A 25,938-nucleotide genomic window follows, 5' to 3' on the forward strand; every position below is an offset into this window, starting at 1 on the left:
TGATGACCAGGGCCAATATGATGTTCCTGAGTGGTCTCAAGTCTCGCAACGTCTTATAGTAGAGGCAACAACATTCAATGATTTTGTTGATGTTGACAATGCTTCAGTAACTTGCCAAGAAAATGAGGATGTCAGTTCTACTTCTAATCATGAAGATCAGCAAGAGGAAGAAGCAGAATCTGAAGAAAAACGTCCCAGTAAACAAGAGGCTACAAATGCACTGGATGTTCTGCACAGGGTATTTCTGACATCAGATGTTCTAGAGGCAAACATGGAACTATTTAGGAAAATAGAGTGTGTAGTTATGAAAGACATTTCTCAAAGGAAAGTTCAAACAAACATTCTTGACTATATGAAAAAAACTGTAGGTACTGTATGTTGTACAGTTGAACATTATTTTATAATTGGGTTTGAATATGTCCAGCTATTAGGGAAAAAGTACACACAAAATGCAAACTCTGCCAATTATTTCTCATGGACTGGTACTGTTCCATTGCATGTCAGTGCATTTGGCATGTCTAATTCAACTGTAACAAAAAGGTTGTGCAGGATTTCAATTTTTTTTTTAATTGTGCTGTTTAGTCTTGAAATTTAACTTTTTTTATTTTATGTCATTAGTTGACTACTAGAAATAATAATAATAATGTAGTAATTAGGCCTACAATAAAAAAGCCATCAGGTTGTTGAAATTGGCGCGAAGTGACAAATTGTAACATTTCTTCTGGATGAACCCAATATAAAGTACACCTCCATTAAGTAGTGTGTAATATTCTGTTCCCCTCAAGTAAATAATAATAAAGGGAATTTACTGTAATGAGATCTAGGCTTAACTCCAGGTGTAACTCGCATTCCATCTGTTTTAGTCGCTTTTATATCTTGTAAATGCATTAGTTATACAGCACAATCTTGTAGGTAACATATCTTTACTTATAACTTGTTAACCACATACAACACACACTGAGATGGCGACATACCGCCTTCAGTTGTTACTCACTACACAAGGTTGCCAACTCTAACATAGATAACATCTACAACACCTTCCCTCTTCTAGATTAACTCTTGACAAATCACTTCTTTAATTTTAACATAAAAATACTGACTGCTTACACATATAACACTGCACAGAATAAACCCTTCAACACAGAATACACATAGGATACAATAACACATCATACTAATAGACAAACGCAGAGATCTATAACACCTTCCCTGTCAGAGGCTAGTTGCATGTCATTATTCACAGATCCAATCTCTTCACTGGCTTGACCACCCTTCCACTTCTTGTTACGGTACACTGTCCTGTGCCTGGCTCAAAACCTCGGAAGTCTGATTCCAGTGGGGACGAGCATGAAAGTGGACCCAGCTCCTCGCTACCATGATGCAACTCTGCGTTGCCTGACTGGGTTCCACAATCAACTTCCATCAGGACCGGAGTGGCCACTTTTGGCTGCTCAGACACTTTTGACTTACGAATGTGGATGACATTTCGACGAACTGTTTTACCTCGTGACATGCGAATCCAATACGAGCGGGGGGATGAATGCTGCCCTACTATCACACCAGGCTCCCAGGTGGCAGAACTGCTTGTCCTGACAACTACCCTGTCCCCCCTGACAAGCTGCACCTCCTGTCGTCGAGCTGTTCTGTCATGAAAACCCTTCATCCGTTGCTCCTTGGAGACAAGAGCCCGAACCACATGACGAGGATGGATGACCTTAGGTTTCAGGGAATTGTACGACACAGGTAATTTGGTCCTGAGCTGTCTATTGAAAAGCAACTGAGCTGGGGACCAGTCCAAACCAGGAAGGGGAGTTGTCCTGTATTCTCGAAGCATCTCTCTATAGTCATTTCCTTGGCTTTTCCGCAATAACATTTTACTGACTTTAACCCCCATCTCTGCCAGCCCATTGCTGCGTGCATAATGGGGACTGCTAGTACACAACTCTATTTCATGCTGAGCGAAGAATTGACGGCACTCATGAGAGCTAAAGGGATTATTGTCTGCCCACAAAAGTCTTGGAAAACCATGAGTGGCAAAAACAGTTTGCATAGCTTGAATCACAGCAGTAGAAGATTTTGCCGAGAGTTCACAAATATCGATCCACTTAGAGTATTTATCCACGAGAACAAGGTAAGGTTTTCCCGCAAATTCAAAGATGTCTGCACCAACATGTTCATATGGGAGATTTGGAGTGGGATGTGGATGCAACGGCTGCGTGAAATTGGCTGGGCGGAACATTTCACAAATCGAACATTGTTGGATGAAAGTAACAATATCTGATGACATTGAAGGCCAATAAAATAACTGGCGGCCTTTGGATTTGGTTTTGGTTTCTCCACAATGGCCTTCATGAAGTAATTTGAGTACGTATTTCCGCAGGGATAAGGGAACCACTACTTTGTCACCAAGAAATACAATGTCCCCTTCAAGGCATAGATCGTCCTTCAGTTTGTAATAATGCTTACAGTCTTTAGGCAATAGATTATATGCTGGCCAACCTGACTTACAAAATTTGGATACTAGACTCAATGAGGGATCTTTACTTGTTTCCGACTGGAATTGGGTCAGACGCTGTTTGGACATGGGCAGGTGTTTGCTAACCGAGTGAACTACCTCCATCATTGCCAGGTCTTCAGGTACTTTGTCCAGAAGATAGGCTCGTGACAGGTGATCTGCAAAATACATGAACTTGCCCGGTAGATAGGTTACATCCAGGTCATACTTGAGCAGCTTTAGGCGTAACCTCTGAAGCCGTGCTGAGCCAATTTGATGAATAGACTTGGCCATTACATTAATAAGGGGCTTGTGATCAGACTGAACTTGCACAGTTCTACCATAAATATAGTAATGAAATTTGGAGGCAGCAAATGAGACAGCCAACAGTTCTTTTTCAATTTGGGAGTAGTTTCTCTCTGAGTCAGTCAGTGACCTGGAAGCAATATGAACTGGTTGAAAGCCATTCGGGCCTTGTTGAAAGAGAGTCGCTCCCAAACCATTCTGCGATGCATCACACTGAACTATAAGAGTACATGATGGGTCAAATGTTGCAAGAACCGGTGCGCTAGAAACTAGGGACTTAAGATGAGCAAAAGCTGCATCATGACATGGCAACCAGGCCCATTCCACATCGGACTTCAGGAGGTCGTACAAAGGGCTACAAATACTGGCCATGTTGGGGACATAAGAACGGACATAATTGAACATACCTAAAACTCGTTGGACTTCTTTGCGAGAACTGGGTGCAGGGAGACTGGTTAAAGCTCGAACTCTCTCTGGATCCGGTGACATTCCCTCCGCAGAAAATATATGACCAACATAGCGAACCTGCGAAACTTTGTACTGCAGCTTGTCAGCATTAAATTTTATCCCCAGACGTGCAGCACGCTCAACAACCTGTTGCGTACACTCATCATGTTCTGTTTCAGTTCGTCCGGTGCACAAAATATCATCAAAAAAAATCACCACACCTGGGATGTCACCGAAATTCTCTTCAATAAACTTCTGAAAGGTTTCTGGCGCATTGGTAATGCCATATGGCATACGCAGGTAGCGGTAGCAACCAAAGGGGGTGGAGAAGCAGCACTTCAGAGATGAATCTTCGTCCAACTGCACCTGATGGAACCCCTCCTTGAGATCAAACACTGAATAGGAGCTCTTGCCAGTCAGCTTCTCTGACATCTCTTCGAGTGTAGGGATAGCGTGATAGTCCCGCACAATGACCTTATTAAGTTCCGTTGGATCCAAACAAAGTCGTAGCTTGCCAGTAGACTTTTCAACGAGAACAAGGTTGCTTACCCAGGCTTTGGGATCAAGTTTATGCACTTTACATATGACCCCTTTCTGCACCAGTCTATCTAGCTCCTCTTTTAAAGCCCCTTTTATAGCTCGGGGTACTCGTCGTGGAGGTTTGCACACAGGCTGGCTAGCATCCCTTATACGTATTTTGCATACTTGCGGAAAGCAGCCAATACCCGAGAATACTTCAAAATTATTCTTAACAAAGCTGTCTTTAGCAACTTCAGTAGTAGAGTGAACTCTTTTAACCAGGTTAAAGTCAACACAGGACTGCAGTCCCAGCAGTGGGGTGCTATCAGAATCAATAATAACAAACTGTGTGTAGCGTTCGTGTCCCTTGACAGAACACAGTAACTCAACGACTCCCGTGGCAGGAAGAACAGTGCCACCCCAAACTTCAATTTTAAGAGCCGTTGGTCTAACTTTAAACTGCTGATTTACTTTCTTAAATAACTTGAGAGGCAGGATATTGACCTCAGACCCTGGGTCTAGTTTTATGTCAATGGGCTTGCCCTCAATCAACACTTGCTCCCTCCACTCATTAGGATGCGATGTTTTAGAACTGCGAGGACTTACAGAATGAATGACTACAGTGTCACAATACAACGATTCATTGGAGGAATGTTCTACTTTCACCTCCCGCACTTTGCGAACTTTACACGACACAGCAAAGTGGTTTAAGATACCACATTTGGCGCACTTTTTCCCATAGGCGGGGCACTGCCTGGGTTTGTGCTTGGTTTGGCACCTGGAACATGTGTACTCACCATTTCTACTGGCTGCAGGGTGAACATTGACCCTAGGTTTTGCAAATTGCCCCTTTCTTGTTGCTACGAAATCGACCGGTGCCCTTATACCATCCTGAAAACAAGTCTTGGCCTGAATTTCTTTGGCTTGCTGTTGACTCTGTTCAACCAGCCGACAGTGTGTCACTACTTTAACCAATGTTGCATTCTCCATTCGCAATAGCGCCTCTCGAGACGTTGAATCCCTGATTCCCTGAACAATACGGTCTATCAGCATGTTTTCCTCTTGCGCTACGGGACGATCATAACCGCACGGTTTCACTAGCCGACGACAGTCTGTCAGGAAATGGTCAAAAGTCTCACCCTCATGCTGTACACGCTGGTGAAAAATGAATCGGTCGTAGAGAGGATTGGTTTTGGGCGCTACAAATGTTCTATAAGCATCTTTCACTTTACTAAACACTAACTTGTCCGCTGCAGTAATGTCAAACGTTTCAAATAGAGACCGTCCTTGTGAACCAAGCATGTTCTTCAGAAGAGCAATCTTCACCTTGTCAGGGCACTCATCCTGACCCGTGGCGATCAAGTAATTGTCGAAGTCGCCCTCAAAAATTTCCCAGGCCTCACGTGCAGTAGAGCTCTGCAAATCAACACTCTCTGGAAGTTTCACAATATTGAGGCCGGCCATCGCAAACGTGTCACTCAGAAGCTCGGTACACTAATAATCCGAGACACATCCACAACACACAATCTCGTATGCCACACACCAATTCTATTCTCGCTGTAGAATGTGGATAGCGCGACCAGCCATGCTTGCAGGTTAATAAATCACAAACAAACATCCCCGTGAAGAACTATACATGAATAGGTTACATGAAAAATCCACGAGACTGCGCCATGTTTTAGTCGCTTTTATATCTTGTAAATGCATTAGTTATACAGCACAATCTTGTAGGTAACATATCTTTACTTATAACTTGTTAACCACATACAACACACACTGAGATGGCGACATACCGCCTTCAGTTGTTACTCACTACACAAGGTTGCCAACTCTAACATAGATAACATCTACAACACCATCTCCCTGTACTGAACTCCGAAACATACTTATTACAAGGTAGATTTGATATTCACTTTTGTATATAATGCAAATAAATTAACAGTGCATACCCGAACCTTATTTGTGAAATATGTGTGTAAATGTGTCTAAAATTGTGTCTTAGTGTGTAAATGTGTCTATAATTGTGTCTTAAAGTGTGTGTAACTGTATGTGTAAAATTGTATCTTAAAATGTATGAAAACTCTGTTTTAAAGAATATGTAAAAGTGTGTGTATAAGTGTATATAAAATTTTCGGTTAAAGGCTGTGTAAAAGTTGTCAGTTTTTCACAAAAAAAAAGACATGCCATGATGCTCTTAACCATATCCTTTTATTCACATAATAACATTCATTCTCCCACACACCTTTTCCTCCATTTTCTAACTCTTTAAACCTAAAAACAGTGCTACCAACTCGGTAGCTACAACTATACCTACAACACAAAATATCTTCATTGCCGATAACACCTCCCCTCAATAAAATATTTTTAAGAAACAAACAATCTTTTCCTAAATTTGACAAACAGTACACCACCAAGAGGCTTAGTAAAAATATCACCTAGTTGGTCACTGGTATTAACATAGTCCAACCTAATGATGTTTTCAAACAGTTTCTCTTTTACAAAACACTTCTTAATCTTTAGATGTTTGACTCTAGATTTGTCAGTAGTCATATGTGCCAGCTTTATAGTAGACTGATTATCCTCTAACAGAGTGATGGAACCAACTTCTATTTTAAAATCATGCAACAAGTCTTTCAACCAACAAGCCTCACTGGCAGCTTGACTAAGAGCAACAAATTCTGCTTCAGTGGATGACAGAGCCACTGATTGTTGTTTTTTTGAAAACCAGATAACAGTACAGCCAAAAACCTTAAAGCAACAACCAGTTGTAGACTTACAGTCATCACTGCCTCCCCAGTCACTGTTCACATAGCCTACTACATCATCATTCCTGTTCCCATAGTAATTTAAACACATATTTAACATACCCTTGATATACCTAAGAACATTTTGCAGAAGTTTGTAAAGTAAAGTGCTTGCACCGTTCTGATATCTACTTAAGATTGTAACAACAGCACACAAATCAGGTCTTGATCCCATTGCAGCATACATTAAGGATCCAACTAATTTTCTACACTTTGACTCGATTTCCTCAGTTTCTGAGCATTCCTTTTTCAATAACTCAAACTTGAAGTTTCTGTCGATGGGCAAGGACAAAGGTTTGCATTCTGACATACCATACAACTCAAGTAAGTTCTGCAGATACTGTTTCTGACTTATGGTTGTACGATTACTAGCTAAATCCTGCTCTACATCAATACGTAGAAACCTTTTTACACAACCCAGCTCTTTCATTTTGAAGGTGTTACATAGTGCATCTCTAAGATGACTGAGCTCATTTTTACAATTTCCAAAATATAGAATATCATCAACATACACCAACAAAAACGTTTTGGTGTTGCCTTTACATTTAGAATAAACACAGGCATCTTTGTCGGAACGTACAAAACCCAGTGATGACATTACTTTATCAAATTTAGAGTTCCACAATTTGGGAGCATTTTTAATGCCATAAATAGACTTACCTATTTAGTTTACCAACAGGATACTCTGAATTTACACCCTCTGGTAATTTCAAATAGAGTTCCTCATCAATTTCTCTGTTAAGGAATGCACTGCATACATCCATTTTTTGTACTGGTAAGTTCAGTTTGGTGGCCACACTCATAAATACACTGAAGTGTAAAGTTTTGCCACAGGAGCATACAAGTTATAAACATCACATTCTTGCTCAAAACCTCTTGCCACTAGTCTTGCCGTGTATTTAGTTTCTCCAGTTTCAGTCCCCTTTTTTGTGAACACCCATTTTGAACTAACTACTTCTTTTCCTTCTGGCACCTGTGGTAAGGCCATCCAAGTGTTGTTTTCATGTAACTGCTGAAGCTCGGCCTTAATTGCCTCCACCCAACATTGTGAGTCTTCCCTATTCATTGCCTCTTTGTAACTCTTCGGTACCATATCAGTTGCTACGAGTCCTAGATTTAACTCTGAGCTCTGAGCACCACGCTGGCTTTCTTACACTCCATCCACTTGCTGTTTTAGGTGGCTTATTTTTGGAGGTTTCTCTGCTTGACACTTCAATTGGTCTCCCCTTTCTTTGGTCTCCTTCAGTCACTGCATCCTCAAACCCTTTAAAGGGAGAAGACATTCCTTCACTTTGTACTTCTTCCTCATCAGTACTGGAATTTGATTTTATTTGTTCATCTCTTGAGTCAGGTCTAGACCAATCATTTCAATCTCTTCTACTTCAGTTTCAGTCCTTGTTTCACGTCCTTTTAGTCTCACAAACACCACATCCCTTTTTATTTCAACTTTCTTCTTGTCTTTGAGGTAAATTCGATACCCTTTGGAATCTTCGTAACAAACAAAATAACCTTTCTCTCCTTTTGGGTCCCACTTCAGTCTCTTTTCTTTCGGTATATGGACAAATACCTCTGTTCCAAACACATGAATTAGTTTTGTCAAATCAACATTTTTCCTTTCCCAGACTTGATATGGTGTCTTATTATTTTCTCGAGCCTTTGAGGTCCTATTTAACACATACACAGCTGTATTTACTGCCTCTGCCCATAGCTGTTTGTTAAGCCCTTTCCCACTGAGCATGGACCTAGCAGCTTCCACTAAGGTGCGAATGTCTTGTTCTGCTCTTCCATTTTGCTCTGGTGTATAAGGTATTGTTGTCTGGTGTTGTATTCCGTGGTCCTCAAGCAGCGCTTTCACTTCCTGATTCACAAATTCTCCCCCATTATCACTTCTAAGCACTTTCACAGGCAGACCTGTAGCTTTTTCAGAAAAATGTATGTATGTCCTTTCTTGCCACATTCAAAACATTTTCATAAGTCTTTATCCTCTCTGCATTGGTTTGCCACATGTCCCAGGAATCCACACTTGAAACACTTCAATCCCCCTGTCTTCTTGACTGTGTTCCCTTTATATGATCCTGCCCCCATAGCCACATCCTCATCCTTGATTTTAGATCTTAACCTCTCCTCTTCCACTAGTAGTCGTGCCACCAGGTCATCAAGTTTTTGTTTACTAGTTTCTACAGATTCCCATACTGTCACAAAGTGACCAAATCTCTTTGGCAGTGACATTAATATTTTTGTAATCGTGAACTGTTCCAACACTTCTTCTCCTGCCTGTTTAAGCAAATGACACAATTCTTGTATTTTTGACAAATATGTAGACATGTCAGAACCCTGCTCATACTTAAACTGAAAAAAAATGTTGCAGTAAGTGTACACTTGTTCTCAACTGCTGCTCATACACACTAAGAAGCTTCATCCACATCTCGCTTGCAGTGGTGCAAGTAAGTATGTGCATCATTGGATTGCAGCCTCACTCAAACGCATTACAATAATACTCTGAGCGTTCGCATCTCTTTTTTGCCACTCATTTTGATCTGTTTCCGGTTTAATGTCTGTTCCATCCACAACTGAAAAAAGATTCATTCCCCGCAACAACACCGACACCTGGAACTTCCACACGTTCCAATTCTTCTGCCCCTCCAACTTTATCGCTCCCAAGGTATTCATCCCTAGCTGCTCCATTTTCGTCAACAAGCAGCAACGATAAATTGTTGACGACGAAAGCGACTGAATGCGTACCACACCCCGGTACCGCTACTCCACAGAAGCTTCCCACACCGCCATTACCACTCTGCAGAGAAACACATTGCCAGGCTACACAATTTAAACATCACTGGTGCGAAGATCAATCATGACTGTTATAAGCATCCTGGGCCCATAACCTGTTGTCAGTCTTTCACAAAAAAAAAAAAAACGACACGCCGTGATGCTGTTAACCATACCTTTTATTCACATAATAACAGTCATTCTCCCACACACCTTTTCCTCCATTTTTTAACTCTCTAAACCTAAAAACAGTGCTACCAACTCGGTAGCCACAACTATACCTACGACACAAAATATCTTTATTGCCGATAACAATATGTGAAATATGTGTTTAAATGTGTCTAAAATTGTGTCTTAGTGTGTAAATATGTCTATAATTGTGTTTTAAAGTGTGTGTAACTGTATGTGTAAAAATGTATCTTAAAATGTATGAAAACTCTGTTTTAAAGAATGTGTAAAAGTGTGTGTATAATTGTGTGTATTAGTGTGTATAAAATATTCTGTTAAAGGTCGTGTAAAAGTATGGGTAAAAATGTGTATTAAAGTTTGTGTAAAGGTGTATGTTAAAGGCATTGTAAAAGTATGTGTTTGTACTTAACTATTTCTCCTCCTCTCCTCATTCCACAACCACATAACTAATTTCCCTCTCCTCTTCAGGTTACCCACATGCGATGGATGTTTCGTAAAGGTCAAAAATTATTACCCCCTCAGCAAAGACATTTAACTTAATCGAAAAATGTTTATAACTAGTGGCTTGTAGAATATTAGTTGCTTGAAATTCTCTGCACTTTTAATACTTTGATGTTAATGGGGTTGTGGAAATATTATTGATAACACTGTTGGTTGATACTCTTAGGGTGCCACCATGTGGAAGGGCATGTAGACCCAGCGGAGACTTTAGGCAACAGGGCAGTGATGTGATTTGTGTAGGTGCACGATCCAAATTTTTCCTATACTTCGGACCACAGGACCTGTCTCACTTTCAGTATTAGGCATGCTACATACAGTTTAAGAAAATATGTGTATAACACAGGTTCTTTAGAAATCACACTCGCTTCAGCCTCTGCGTATCAAACACGTTGTTGTTAAAAAGATTTATCATGTTAACTGAGGTGATTTGGTTTAAATGCATGCACTCATGTACTACTATAGTTAAATTACAATGCAATTAAAACTGTTTGAAAGATGCAATGTCACGGAGTTAGAATACATTTACGTTACAAGACACCACGTGACCTAGTGTAAGTTAAGCACTCATTGAGCAAATTAAAATTAAAATATTTAAGTAAATAGTATACCGCCTGAAGTAGACACACAGGACATAAGAGACTGGTAGTAAGCGCAGTCTACGATGGCTGCAGGAAGACATCAGGCCTCACATCGTCCGAGCCTGCGGCCCCTTGAGCCCGATATGCCACTGCCCAAGCACCACCACTCTTTGTTCAAACCTCCCGCCAACAAGTGCGTGCTTGTGTGCGTGAGTTGGTCGCCCGGCAAGAGGCATTAGAGGCAGTGCGACGGCCCAGAAACTTAAAATAGTAATTAATTAATAAGTAAACAAATAAAGGGCTATGTATTGTGTGTTTTTATAATTTTGCCCAGTGTTTTGTCTTAAGTCACAGGAAGGACGGCGCAGCGCCACACGTGGCCGCTACAGGAACTACCGATGAATAATCTTTAGACAATAATTAATTAAGTATACTGTTATGAAATTAGATGGAAGTCTCAGAAATTGTCGTTTAATTATTACTAACTTTTAAAAGGGTAAACTATGTTAATAATGAAATTAATTATAAGTTAACAAGCTAACGGGAACTCGAGTTTTTGAAGACGCCATGACACCTTGTTGACCGGTCAGTCTTGTTCTTCCCCCGCACTGAGTGGGATGCTCCCGCACCTCGTCAATATCATTGTTTGGTAATATCTGAACATTAGCATCCGTTTTGCATATATTAATCTAAATTGCTTTCTTTCTGTCTTCGAGACCTACTCCGGGTGGTAGACTGTTTCAATAAGAATTTAAGCTCCGCGAGCATTTTAAATTTAACTTCATTACGTTTCTTTGGTCAGGCCACGTGGTGACCTGGCCCACCTCTTAAACCGATTGTTTGCAGTTGGCTTTTTATCCGCTTTGCATGAACAATGTAGACACGAGAAAAATTTTTTAATAAATATCAGGTGTGAATCTCGAGTGTATATTATTTCGGTCACGGGTGCCCCGGTGTAGTCGCCTGGCGTGTGGGATGCCTAGAGCCCACCTAGGTACAGATTAGGGCATTACACGAGTGTACCAGCGTGCCCACCGCTGAGAGCGGGTGTTAGGGGCCAACAAAGCATTATAAGGGTTGTGTGCCTCGTCGCACTTGGGCAACGTCATGGCCCAAAAAAGGAGTCTCGCCGGGTCCACGTGCCCACAAACCACAGGGTGGCGCCCAAACTCATTATCCACCTCCTTAGAAAAACCTGTGCTATAGCAGGCCTTTGAACTAATATACAATGAGATTGATTTTGAGAATATGCTGAGTGAAGACTTTTCACAATATTATTTAGTAATATAATTTTTTTTTTTTAATTTAAAAGTTTGTAAAAGATATTACTGAAAGAAGTACCTTCCGAAACCCACATGCAAAGTACTACTACATCTTTGTCGCTTTAAGTCCTGAAAGAGAAACACTTACACTTAGGGTGGTACATGTACATGGAAATAGACAATATTAATTAGTATTTAATTAAAATAATGTGGCACTGGCTTCACGTAATAAATATCTATACAACACATGGGCACACACATTGTTGGGGGATTTAGCACTACTGGATGGAAGGGTCACAGTTGGCGAGTCACATCAAGCTCATTGGAGGGGCATCGACACTTTTAACTGGTGGATACAAAGGGGATGATAAATGGAAAATTTATTCCCCTTAAAGTTATAAAAAAATATGAGAAATTTTAATGAACTCAGTGTGTTTTTTTTTAATGATCCAAAGTGAGCTGGTACTGCACTTTAAATTCCAAACAACACCGGAATTGAATCATTTTAAGAATACAGTGTGGTTGTTCAAAACCTGTTTCTGAAATAAGTTTTCTGAATGACTAGTTTTTTATTTTTTATTAATATTATTAACCCTCTTAAAAATAAATTTTGTATTTGCCACTGACCCTTCTCAACGAAAATTAATATAGTTTGTTACGTAAAGTATAAAAAACTAATATATTTTACCATTGTGTTACTTACCAGTGTACTGTCCTGGAGCACCAGTAGATGTAGAAGGCTGTTCAAGGTCAAATACAGCTTGGCGTACTTCTGGAATAAAAAAAAAAAATAACTTTCTTTTCTTACATCTTGGAGTATAGAATATATTACTCCTATGGTAAGAGATAAGAGAGTGTAAGATAATAATAATATTAGAAACCAAACACAAACAATTTGTCAATGTATGCTATTTTATCATTAAGTTGTGATTATGCTTTTAGCCTGAGTGACGGTTCAATTAATGTGCCGGAAACTCGTAGGTAGACTGCAGTACAAATGCACCAGGACTGTTTTCAGAAGTAGTTGTTTATATGCAACCCAAACATTATATTTACAAAATGAGAAACTGTACGTTAACCTAAAATTTTCATGTTGTTACTAGCTAACACCTTGAAAATAATGCTTACACACATGAGAGTTTCAATATTCCTGCTCACTTTCATTTATAGGACATTATTTTAAAGGGTTTTATTTTATAATTATGTTTTTAACCATTATACTTTTTGGTGGGGTAAGTGTATTAACATTCTAATAGTTCTATCCAGGATGAATATGTACCTACCTATACACTTTCCATCCACGGTTAACAATTTAGAATAAGCTTTGCTGTAACACCCAAACACAAATACCTTTGTAGGTAATTCTATAAACAACAAATTAAATCTTCATTAAAAATCTATGTGGTCTTGACAGGGTAAGGGAAACCTAATGCCCACTATAAACTTTCGCCTCGTGACTGTTAGGTTCTTTATTACTATTCCCAAAGGAAATCACACACTCGTCTACACATCACAAAACCACCATCTTGGCCCGTCATACACCACCTTTTTCGTCCGCCCTTGCTGCCAACCGTTATACACTACAATCCCATCCTTCCTTATGAGCTTGAGATCAAATGATCTCCAAAATACATAGTACAGTTGTATATTACCCTACTATAAATACATATTACATGACAAGTTGCATTTCTCAACAATCACAAATAATGTTACAAATCTAACCTTACTGGAGGTTTCACTAATCGTGTTGACCGTCTGTCTGGTCTAGGTCTGCTTTCCCCTTGCACTGAAGTGGGGGATACAAAGCCTTTGAAGGGTGGACTATGGCTATCTTCTCTAAGTAGTCCTGAGGAAGACAGCTCTTTCGGTATTCCTTCCTTAGGCACCACCTTTGTGGCAACCCTCCCCCTCACTTCGTCATCAATTCCTTCCCCACTACCACGCTTTGATGTTGCCCAGTTTCCTAACTTAGGCCCCCATGCCAGTGTGTCACTAACCACATTGTTTGACACTACTGGATGTCTACAATCTGGTAACTGTGATTTCCGGATTTGATCCACATGCACTATCCTATTTCTTTGGTTACTTCCCCATAACACCAAATATGTCAATGAACTTAAGACTTTTACAATTCTACTTGGAACCCATTTCCATACTTTATCTCCTATTGTTTTCACCAGGACCTTTTCCCCTACTTCATATAAAGGAACACCATCCTTTATTGGTTGCCTTCGTTCACACTTTTTGGTTTTATTTTTATCAGGTTTTAACATGCTCAGCTTGGTTCTGGGTTTTGTTTTAAAGATCACTTCCGCCGGGGTCTGTCCCGTTACTGTACAAGGAGTATTTCGGTAAACAAACAAGAACTCTTCTAACCTATGGTGGATGTTTACATGCTTATTTTTGAGTGTTCCATCAATGACCTGTTTCTTCAATGCCTGTTTTAATGTTTGAACCCCCCGTTCTGCTAGTCCATTCGATTTGGGATGATACGGTGGGCTTTTCAACACCTGTATGCCATTTCCTTTACAAAAGGATATGAAGTCTTCAGAGTTAAAGGGAGGCCCATTGTCAGAGACAATAGCACCTGGAATTCCAAAAATGGCAAAACATGAACGTAACCTTTCAATGACCTTCCCCGCTGATGTAGTACTCATGACCCAGGCACTCACCCACTTAGAAAAGTGATCACATAGAATGAGTATTTTTTCTCCTCCTTGGTCCAAGAAATCCAAATGAATTCGCTCCCATACTGAATAAGTTTGAGGCCAGGTCATTGTTGGAATCTCCTTGCGCATATTCTGTGTACATTGGCAGGCTTCACAAGTCTGCACTCTATTTTGAATGTCCTGGTCAACACCAGGCCACCAAACCATACCACGTGCTAACAGTTTCATTCTCACAATTCCTGGATGTTGATCATGTAGCATTTCAATGACTTTCTCTTGTAGCTGTTTTGGTATAATTATTCTATTTCCCCACATAAGGCATCCTTGTTGTAACGACAGTTCATGCCTCCTCATGAAGAATGGCTTCAAGTTTGGATCTGATAACCTATCTGTCCATCCATGTTTTGTGAGTTCTATTACCTTTGCTACTCCTACATCCTGACGTTGAGCTTCACAAACATCATCTGTATTGAGGGGTAAATCAGGAATGTTTGTGAAAGCAAAAATGCAGTTATCTATGCTCCCCGGCAGGGGCAACCTAGATAAGGCGTCTGCATTAGCCATTAATGATCCTTGTCTGTACTCAAGTTTATAATTATAAGCTGCTAAGATAACTGCCCATCTCTGAAGCCGTGCATGTGCTAAGGTAGGAATGGCCTGATCATGGCCCAACAGTCTCTTTAAAGGTTGATGATCTGTCACCAGTACAAACTGATGACCATAAATGTACTTGTGGAAACGTTTTACCGCAAACATTATGGCTAACGCTTCCCTGTCGATTTGTGAATAGTTTTGCTCTGCCTTTGAAAGTGTGCTCGATGCAAAAAGCACAGGTTTGTCATTCCCCTCTATCCTATGGCTTAACACAGCACCAACTCCATATGGGGATGCATCACATGCCACCACAATTTGAGCTGTTGGGTTAAAGTGCGTTAATACCTGATTGGATGTTAACATTTGCTTCGCTGCCTCAAAGGCTGTTTGGCACTCTGCATTCCAAATCCACTTGCTGCCACATTTAGTCAAGTCATACAGGGGTTTCATCTTACTGGACAGCATAGGTAAAAACTTATGGTAGAACTGCAGCAGACCCAGAAAGGATTTTAACTGTGTTACATTTAAAGGTCTGGCTGCTTGTGTAATGGCTTCAGTCTTTTCATCGGTAGGATGAACTCCATACTCATCTATCTTATGCCCTAAATATTCTACTGACTCACCATAGAAGCGGCATTTCGACAGGTTAACACTAATATTATGATCATTTAACCGCTCTAGTACAGCAAATACTTTTTGCTTGCAATCATCTATTGATGTTCCCACAATCAAAACATCATCTATGTAACATACCACCCCAGGTAATCCTTGCAGCACTCTATCCATAACGGACTGAAATATGGCTGGAGCACTAGCTACGCCATAGGGTAAACTTGTCCACTGAAACAAGCCTAGGTGAGTATTCATTGTGAGGTAAGGCCTAGATTCCTCCCCCACTTCTAACTGCTGATACGCATTGCTCAAATCTAATACAGTGAAAATCTTACCCCCTGTTAACCCAGCAAAAATATCTTCCAATTTTGGTAGCGGGTAACAATCAACATTTAGGACTTTGTTTAAGGCCACCTTAAAATCTACACATACTCTTACACCCCCCTGTTTTTTTGGTACCACCACAATGGGACTAGCCCACTCACTATGTCTTACAGGAATAATTTTACCTACATTCTGCAAATCATGTAGCTGCTTTTCTACCTGCTCTTTAAGTGCGTAAGGCACATCATAAGCTTTGTGAAACACTGGTATTGCCTCCTCTTTGACATTCAGATGGGCCTTAAAATTACGTATGCATCCAGTAGTGTCTGCATTAAATACTCTAGGAAATCTTGTACTCATTTCACTTAGTCCCAGTGTCCCCACTTCAACACATGTGCTTGATACCTCATTGGGACCCTGACCACAACCAATCAATTTACCTACGTTACTTACTGCCTCCAAGTTATTTCTCCAATCAGGTAGAATAGCATCAAGCCATTCTCTTCCCAACAGAGGCAACATGTTTGCTCTCCCTCCTATTACCACGAGGGGCAGTTGATGCTCTCTCCCAGACTGCCCTCTTACATTTACACTGATTTGCCCCAACACTTTGACCTGGTTACCAGTGACTGACTTTAATTCTAAGGCACAATGTTTAAGTACTACCCGTGGAAAATGGTCCTTGTAAGCAGAAACTGGTATGACAGATACACAAGCTCCACTATCTATCTCCATTTTTATCCTTTGACCTTCTACGGAAACCACTGCAGTCAAGGGTTTATTTACACTATTGATATATACTGTTGTGTTCACGGAAGAGTTAACTTGATTAAGATGCAATGCATTAAGTTCCAGAAGCTCGTCACTAGACTCTGCCCCCAGTTCTTTCACCATACGAGAGCGACATACTCGAGCTGCGTGACCTTTCTTCCCACACGAGTAACAGGTCCACTGCCTTGCTGGACATGTCTCATGAGCATGCCTCCGTCCACATCGGAAGCAAGATGATGCTGCTCCGCTTGCCGCTGCTCCACTAGGGTGTTTGGATGTAGACCTGTATGTGGACTTGTAGTCATTATTTCTCTGCTGCCCGCCTCGCGAGTATGTTTCCTGGACTGTACCTTGTTGCTTATCTGTTACTTTGTTGACAGTTTCTGTTACGTCCATTGGCGAAGTTGGCAATGTTGGCTGGAACAACTTTGTCTGCTGTGCGGCCTGTTCCATGCTGCTGGCGATAATGCAAGCCTTGTCAAAGTCTAGGTTAGGTTCACAGATCAGACTACGTTGTATGATTTCGGACCGCAAGCCACATACCAAACGATCCCGTAATGCTTCTTGTAGAAATTTACCAAAGTTACATGATTTTGCCAGGTTTTTTAGTTCTATTATGTATTCAGATACCGATACATTGCTTTGCTGATCACATTTATGAAATCTGAACCTTTCGACTATGATGTTCTTGGCAGGCGAAAAATGTGTAGAAAGCACCTCCAACAATTCTTCAAATTTCTTTGATGTAGGATTGTCTGGTATCAGTATGCTTTTGAGGGTAGCGTACGTTTTGGCCCCCATAAGGGTAATAAATAGTGGCACCTTGGCATCTTCTTTGATTTCATTCACTACAAAAAACTGTTTTAGCCTTTCCACGTACGAATCAAAGTCCTCTGTCTGCGCATTATATTCCCCAATATGTCCCAGCAACCCCATGTTTACATTTTCATGTGCGGTACGTGAAAGTGAACAAAATGTGGCCCGCCTTACTCACAATACACCCCACTGTTGTTGTAATGCACTCCCATAAATTACCGCACATCGCCGATCCCATCCTCGTCGCCAATTGTTAGGTTCTTTATTACTATTCCCAAAGGAAATCACACACTCGTCTACACATCACAAAACCACCATCTTGGCCCGTCATACACCACCTTTTTCGTCCGCCCTTGCTGCCAACCGTTATACACTACAGTGACGTGAAGCCAAACACAAAATTTTATCAATTAGTTTGAAAACTACAACATACCTAATATTTTTACATGTAAAGACCATAATATGTCTGTGATGTACTCAAATATTTAGTCTTTTTTTTATTTTATAATTATATTTATTATTAAATAATTTTAATATTTTAAAATATGTTAGTGTTTTTAATGATGATAATAAAGCGATGTGGATGGAACAGTGACAGAATGCATAGGTAGGGGAAACTGGAGCATAGCAAGAAAATCTACTGGCTCTCAGCAACGTATGACACGTTTCCTTTTAGAAAAAAATTCCAGTTGTTGTTACTATTGTATTTTATATTTAATAACCGAATCTAATGTGAAATATGGCATCTGTGCATTTTAAAACCCCTGATAGCGCTATGAAACAAAACAATATTTTATATGAAAAAATATAACAAAAATACAAAATTGAACAAATGGAAATTAACACCAACTGATAAAATTTAAAACCTAACAAGACACTGTTGCTCCCTTTGATTGAAACTACGTATTATAGTTTTCTGGTCATTACTTAATAGTCTAGAAATAAACTGGTCTTCTGCTTTATTTATTATTGTTCTTTTCTTTATTATTACTGCTTTATCAGCATCGGCACCAGAGTGCACTGAAGCTTATTGTCCTTGCGTTTTATATATAGACACACACACACCTTTAGCATATTTTTAATATTTAGCTGGTTTTAATAGTTTGATTAGAAAAACTTGTTATCTAGGTATAAATATTTTTAAATCATTAACAGTGTTTTAGAGTTTTTTTTTCTATAACAGATAGGTAACATAACACTTGTTGTCTGGGGGGGATAGGCGTAATAGGCGACAGTTACGTTACTCGGAATAAAGGGCACCACTACGTGATTGAGGAACGTGGACCCGGCTCGAGACTCTACCCCTGGGTCGTGATGTGGCCTGTGTGGAAGCAGGGCTCGATCCCCCTATAAGCTGTTGAACTAGTGGACTCTCTAGGCATCCCACATGTCTCGAAGTCTAAGCTGGCAGACACATGGTTGTACGGACAAATACTCACCAGTCGGTACATTGTGGATTAATAGTTACACAAAAAAGAAAGATAGAGAGTTGTTACATATTATACTGTAAAAACGCCAATGGAAAAATAATCAGTTTATATGCTGACCAAGATGCCTCGTGGCCTGGCCTCGAAAGCAAGTTCAGTAGTTTAGTTTCAAATGCTCGGTATGAACTTAGATATTTGTGCTCAACAGTCTACCACCCAGAGTAGACCTCAAAGAAAAAGATAAAAGGTTTAAAAATATTTAATGCTTGGCAGATGCCATCAGTTCAGTTAAGAAAAAGTTGAAGTTGACGAGGTGCGTGAAGAGCGTCCTAACCCGGGCGGCGAACAGAATAGACTAATCGAGGCCAGGGTGTCAAGGCTTCAGGTAAGTACAGTTAAACTATCATTAAGTCACTTTATAGTTACCTGGTAACATATTTAACAAAGCAAATCATCTTAAAAACTAAGTGTTAATTTATCAAGAATTATTAGCTCTTAACATACTTTAATTATTTACACATTACTTAATAAATTTCAAAAGTAAATTGCTAGTGCGAGGGTAGTTCTGAGCTGGCCCGTGTCGGGCGCTGTGCTGTCCTTACATACTAATAACTGAAAACATAAGCACTCTAAGGTTTATAAAAGAAAATAACAAAGATGATAATTATATTTAAATTACACTAGATTAGGGGGCCATAGCACAGACTCCAAATATGCCTCGGAGCGGGTATCACACGCACACACACATACGGCGGGAGGCTCAAACATCGGGCCATACAGGATGCTGGGAGGAGGAGAGGAGGCCTGAAGTAAAACAAGGCACATAGGGCTTGGGAAGGGCGTAGCCGTGGTCAACGCCACACTTTTGGTAAAATGGAGCATTTAACATGTAAAAGTACTAAGCCTACATGAAACTAAAAGACCATAAGTACACAATGGGTCCTAGCTAGCTGTGATTGCTGAGACGTCACGCTTTTCAAATAGGGTCATGGGTTTTAAACCACCTCCCGGCATAACTCGACTTATGAGCAGCAAGTCGGTATCAGACATGGTTTTCAACTGACCATGATCCTGGATAAACCATCTGTGTGTAGCTAACTCTGCGAACTAAAAAATCATTCCAATCAAAAGCTTGATAAGTATATATTTAAGTCATTTTTTGAGCTGTGCATCTCAGTGGTGACGTCATCATCATCATCATCATCATCATCCACTTACAACACCCTTAACTAATATGGGTAGGGTTAACACGTACCTCTTGATATCACCTCTTCCTTATCGGCTTACAGGTTCAAAGTAGTATAGCTGCATAATCAGTATTAATGTATCATCATTGAAACTACACTACACGATTTGGTTATTTACCTAATTTTGAATATAGTTAGATAAAATAAAATACATTTTTTGAGTGAATTTTTGGGGGGAACAAAATGAAACATCTGATTATTGGGGGACATGTCTCCCCTGGTTGCAGTGCCCGTACTGTTTCTGTGTGTGTGTGCGTGAGCGGCTGTTCAAACAGTGTGCTGGCAAGCCGAGGCCAGATAGCAGTGCAATTGCACCAGGAGTGGTTTATGTGTGTTTTCTTTAATGCTTCTATTCCTTTTAATAATAATAATATTAACGATCACTCTTTTGATAATATTTTAATAGAGCCATTAAAGTTCCCTTCTTAGTTTAGTGTTTGGTTTACTTATTCTTTTGTATCTTTAAGTGAGGGGTTGATTATCATGTGATGTCATGTTTATATTGATATTTATGTATGTTAATAGTGTGTTGGATACAATTATGACTGGAGAACTTGGCGCTAATGCACACCATGGTGCCAACCAGCACTTGCTTCCACCCGCCATCACAATTAGAAGTGTCATGCAGTGCTGTTGTTCCCTTCACCAGAAGTTTGACTGCTAGTGACCCAGGGCTCTCAGCGAAGCCAGTCTCGCAAGCATGTGTTTGAGTTGTATTTTAGTGTGTGCTACTCTCACAGAAAACAAGAAAATTAAACCACGTGGCGTACTAGCTTCCTCTACAATAAGAACGCAAGCAAGAGGTAGGTGTGTGGGATGCCTTCAAAGGCCCATGATAGGAGACAAGATTTTGTGGTTATACTTTTAACTTCATTTTTTTTTTAATGTAAGATTTCTGTGGTATTGGTTTTATTTTAACTATGCTTAATTTTATGAAAATAGTGCAATTTTAAACAAACAAGATGTTATATGTTACTCAATGCTTTTTTAAAATTTTTTGTCATTTTAGTAGTGGTACAAGTCAAATTTTACTTAACTCATAATAAAATTGGCAAATTTTATGTTAAAATATTACGTGTTTGTATGTATGTATATATGTATGCATACACACACAGACACAACTATGACACACACCATAATACAGCGACATATCCACACAAACACCAACACCACGTGGCCCCCACATAAACTTTTTTGTTGTTTTTAAGTTGGTATCACTGTTGTTTAGTTGCTTAAACTCAAAATATTTTATGGGTTTATAGCAGACTTAATATTTATTGTTTGTAATCTTATCATTAATTGTATTTTAATTATATTTTTATTTGGCTAACCAGTTTTAAGTTTTATTTTATAGTTCCACATTTTATTTTTCTGTTTGCCTGAGCAAGCTGTTGGTGGCGCTGCGGTCACAGGTGTGACGTCACGCGAGCCAGTCGCAGCTGAAGTGTGTGTCGCCCGCCATGGAGAGTGCAAGCCGAGGGCTCACATGGGCTGGATGCATGTGGACAGCTCCACGTATAAATGGATTGGCATGAAAAAATATGCTGCTCTGCTCAAGGACATCATCATCAAGAATGTGATGACCTTCGCACTGTCTAGTGCTTTTCACGTCACTACAAGGAACTTACAAGGCATAAGGTGAAAGCACGCTGCTACGACATTTTTCTGTGTTGAAGTACAATTCTAACTTTAACTTTTACATCCGTGGTTACTCTACCTTGAAGTGACTTTGCCAAGTCAGTTTGAATGAAATTCTAGCAATAAGTTAACCATCTTGGATTTCATACTCAACGACAGTGGCGGATTTACCAGCAGACTGAGTAGGCTTGAGCCTAGGGCGGCATATTTGGGGACAGATTTTTTTTTTTTTTTTTTTTTGCTACCTCATAGAAATCAAAAAGATTCCTGCATGACGGTTTTCTGTTTTCTGATGTTTTACAGATAGAAGTCTGCAACAAATTTTGCCGATGACTTTCTCCTCTCCCTTGTCATTGTACGTTCCGTGAATCCGTGTAGCAAACTTCCATATTCTAGAGTAAAACAGCTAGTTCGCCGCCCCCCAACCAGTAATCGGCCTCTGCGCCCTCTGCCGACACTTTGAATGAGTGAAAAGAGTGAAATTATATAAAATGTATTTCTCTCTTCCCACTATCAACCCATACATACCAGCCCTACTACTGGTTGGAGTCTGTGAACTGGATGGTTTGTATATAATGAACAAGATTACTTACGACGATATCATAGATGATTTTGCCAACAAAAAATTGTGCATAAAGGTATTGTAACAAACTTTTATAACTTGACTGAGTTGATTATTTTTAACTGTTTGTAAGCGCAATAAAGATTATTTATTCATGTTTACCTAAAGTACATTATTGTGTAAGTAGCATGCCCTACCCCGCCTTATTAATCGTACATGATTGAGCTTTGATTAGCTCAAAAATATACCCAAAAATTATTTTAGTGCAATTTCAACGAAATTGTTGGATTGTAAAAATAATCTAGGACATGAAAATTGTAGAGGCAAGGGCGGCAAAAACTTTACAGCCTATACCTTGAAAATTTGTAAATCCGCCACTGCTCAACGACCAGTTATGTTTCTTGGCTGACTTGCATTTTTAAAATTTAGTTTTTGAAAAGCATAAATAGTTTACAGATTTAATCTAGCTGTGACTGATTAATGTACTAAATCATTTAATTAAGATTTTAAGAAAGTTAAAAATGGGAAAACGCAAGGTTAGTGTACCGACATTATCATGGGCACAAGGTGTGATGTCACTGCCAGTGACAGCCCTCTTCGACAGCGAAGCTCATTAATGCGTCTGACTTTGGTCTCTGTGTAATATTATTTGAATTTTGGCTTGAAACTCAACTCTAACGTTTTCATCAAGTTGCTAATATCCCACTCCAGCAGGAGATTTTATAGGAACTGTTATTTTAAGACTAATTTTCTTAAATGTCCATTAACTTTATAGTATTGCAGATTGCTATGCAGAAAATGTTAAATGGTAATGTACATAATTTTTTATATTTAATGCTAGAATTTTTAGGTGTATATTTTAGTTCTATTTTATGCCTAAGTCTTTTGGCCCATCATTAGGTACACAAAAAATTTTATACTGTTTAGGAAAGGCCTACTTTTGGTGACCTTTGTTTTAGACTCAATAGAAAAGTAGTTATGAGATATTTTACTTATTTTAATACGAATATATTTTAGCATTTTTTTTATTTCTTGTGGTCATTGGTAACTTCAATTCTGATTAATTATCAGAGTTTAAACAACTTTAGTCCACACTATGTTAATAACTGTAAATGAAAATATATAAAGGTAAAATTATTTTCAATAAGTATTTTTCTTTTCTAGTTATAGTGCAAACCTTCCACACCATAGTCATCTTTAATTTACTCTGCTTTTCAGTTTTAACTTTGTTTTGCTCAACACCACGAGTGGGCGGATTATTTGTTTAATGGTAGTTGTAGGTTATTTTTTTTTTTCTTTTGTGATTTTACCACTTTTAGTAATCCTAGCCCAGCAGGTGTTGAGAATGTGGTTTTTTGTGTTTGAAAAAAAAAACTGAAGGAGGAATTGATGCAAACAAGATACCCGAATAAAAATTGCCCGCCACCTAATTTTCCACGAAGGAGAAGAGTCATTGCATGTTGTTTTTAAGAATAACACTATGGGCTTCGTTGAGATACATTATTAATAGGAAGAAAATTAAATTGGTTGAGTTTTAATTTTCTGTTACAAAATAAAATGCTAAAATTTCAACACTCATTAATTTTGGAAGGTAAACATTATTGATCTGAGTAAATTTTTGTTCCACTTAGTTTTATTTTGCTAATTGGACAGTAATTCTGTGTTATTTACGTGCCCTTTGGTGTTATATTGTGTTCTGACATATATTTAGGTGTAATTGCAGTTTTATCACAGTCCACTATAAAATCTAGTCTCTATACTGATACACGACATGTTTTATGTAATGTGTGTTTGCACTCTAATGTAGGTTTTGACTCTTTCATAATGAAGGGAAAGCTCTAACTCCTACAAGGATGTCATCACACTCTGAAGTAGTCTCTCCCGGTTGGTCTTCGTGCCTGTTTATTTCATGATGGGGTGCTCTCACATAAATTTGCACTTGAATGTACCGTATTTAATCGCATAATGTCCGCCATTGCATAATTTCCGCACATTTCTTTTTAAATACTTGAAATTGAATTTTTTTAAATCCGCATAAAGTCCGCACCAGACAAAGCAACCTTGACCACCCCTGAAAGGCACAGTAACGGGATTGAAATTTACCGACGCTGTCAACAATGCCTTGACCTTGAGTTGTTCATTTCTCCCGGAGCGGTCGCTGAGAGGCTTTAATTTTGTTTTCATGTAAGATATGATACACAACGTAACAGAATGGACATACATAAATTCTTACATGTCAGGAAGACAAGGCTCTGCTTTGTTTTTGTTAAAAATTCCTGCTCAGTCTTTTCCACGCTCTGCACTTCTTCCCCCGCTTCAGTCAAGCAGGGCAGGAGGGGACTCGCATGCACAGACGTCTGCCGGTAACTTTTTTTATACACATAGTGGGCAAGGGACAGGGAGGGACACTCGCCGGCGCCGGCTAATGCAGACATTAGACATCTGCCTCGTGCCGTTAGTGGCCATCTCAATGAAAGATTAAAAAAATATCTTTTCACGCAAAGCGTTTATTTTGTGTAGGCTGGCTGCGGCTTCTGAGCGTAAGAGCGAGAAGAAAAAAAAATGAGTGGCTTCTTCCACTAATCGCCGGCACCCAATTATATCGACACCTGTCACATTTCTCACATCCGCTGCGGAGGGTCGCCAGTCACCAGCGCTCTGCGAAGTAGTGTGCCGTCGTTAATATTATTCAACTGGGCAGAGGGAAGGGTGCCAATTTTACGAAGCAGTGATTTTACTAATGCAATCCGCGGAACCGTGAGCATACGTAAAATCAGGGTACTAGTAAACTAATTATGAGAGAACAATTTTTTTACTCTACACAAAACATGTAAAATTTTGAGGAAAAAGATCATTTTTCGGACTTCACCTCATAATGTCCGCACCCAATTTTTTTTGTCAAAAGTGTAGCCAAATTACTGCGGACATTATGCGAGTAAATAGGGTATGCTTAACTGTTAGAATCCCTTGTCAATTGTATGTTAGAAGTACTGTAAACCTTTGAAATGAAAAGTCTAAAATTTTGAAATAATCAGAACTATTATAAAATTAAATTTTGGTTTATTAACATTGCATAAATATTTGTCAATTCAAATAATTAGTTTAATCTAGAAAAATTTTAATTTCAACTGCAAATTCCAACATTGACCCTGGAATTTATTTGATACAAAAAATAAGAGCTATCCTGAAAATGAGTTGATGTTTTTTCTTAAAAGACAACATGCCACAACAATGATATGGTTGTAGTTAAAAATAGTTTTTTTTTCCCTGCACATTAACAATATATTGTTTTACAAAGGCTTTTCCTTCATTCTTAGGCCAATTAGTACACAACTTATTAATCATGATAAACATGAGCTGCTTACCTTCTTATAAATGAGATAAATTGTTCGTTCAACTCACCTATTAC

The 25,938-nt window shown here is 39.3% G+C and overlaps 1 long non-coding RNA gene across 1 annotated transcript; it reads left to right on the forward strand.

Annotated features, from left to right (window-relative positions):
• The first annotated feature begins 18,147 nt into the window (after positions 1–18,147).
• Positions 18,148–23,673, forward strand: LOC134529290 (uncharacterized). The gene is made up of 3 exons (XR_010074526.1): positions 18,148–19,467; positions 20,855–21,132; positions 21,718–23,673. It is a non-coding gene; the product is annotated as an uncharacterized LOC134529290 (long non-coding RNA).
• Positions 23,674–25,938: the final 2,265 nt, after the last annotated feature.

This window comes from Bacillus rossius, chromosome 2 (genome assembly GCF_032445375.1).
Source record: "Bacillus rossius redtenbacheri isolate Brsri chromosome 2, Brsri_v3, whole genome shotgun sequence".
Taxonomy (NCBI): domain Eukaryota; kingdom Metazoa; phylum Arthropoda; class Insecta; order Phasmatodea; family Bacillidae; genus Bacillus; species Bacillus rossius.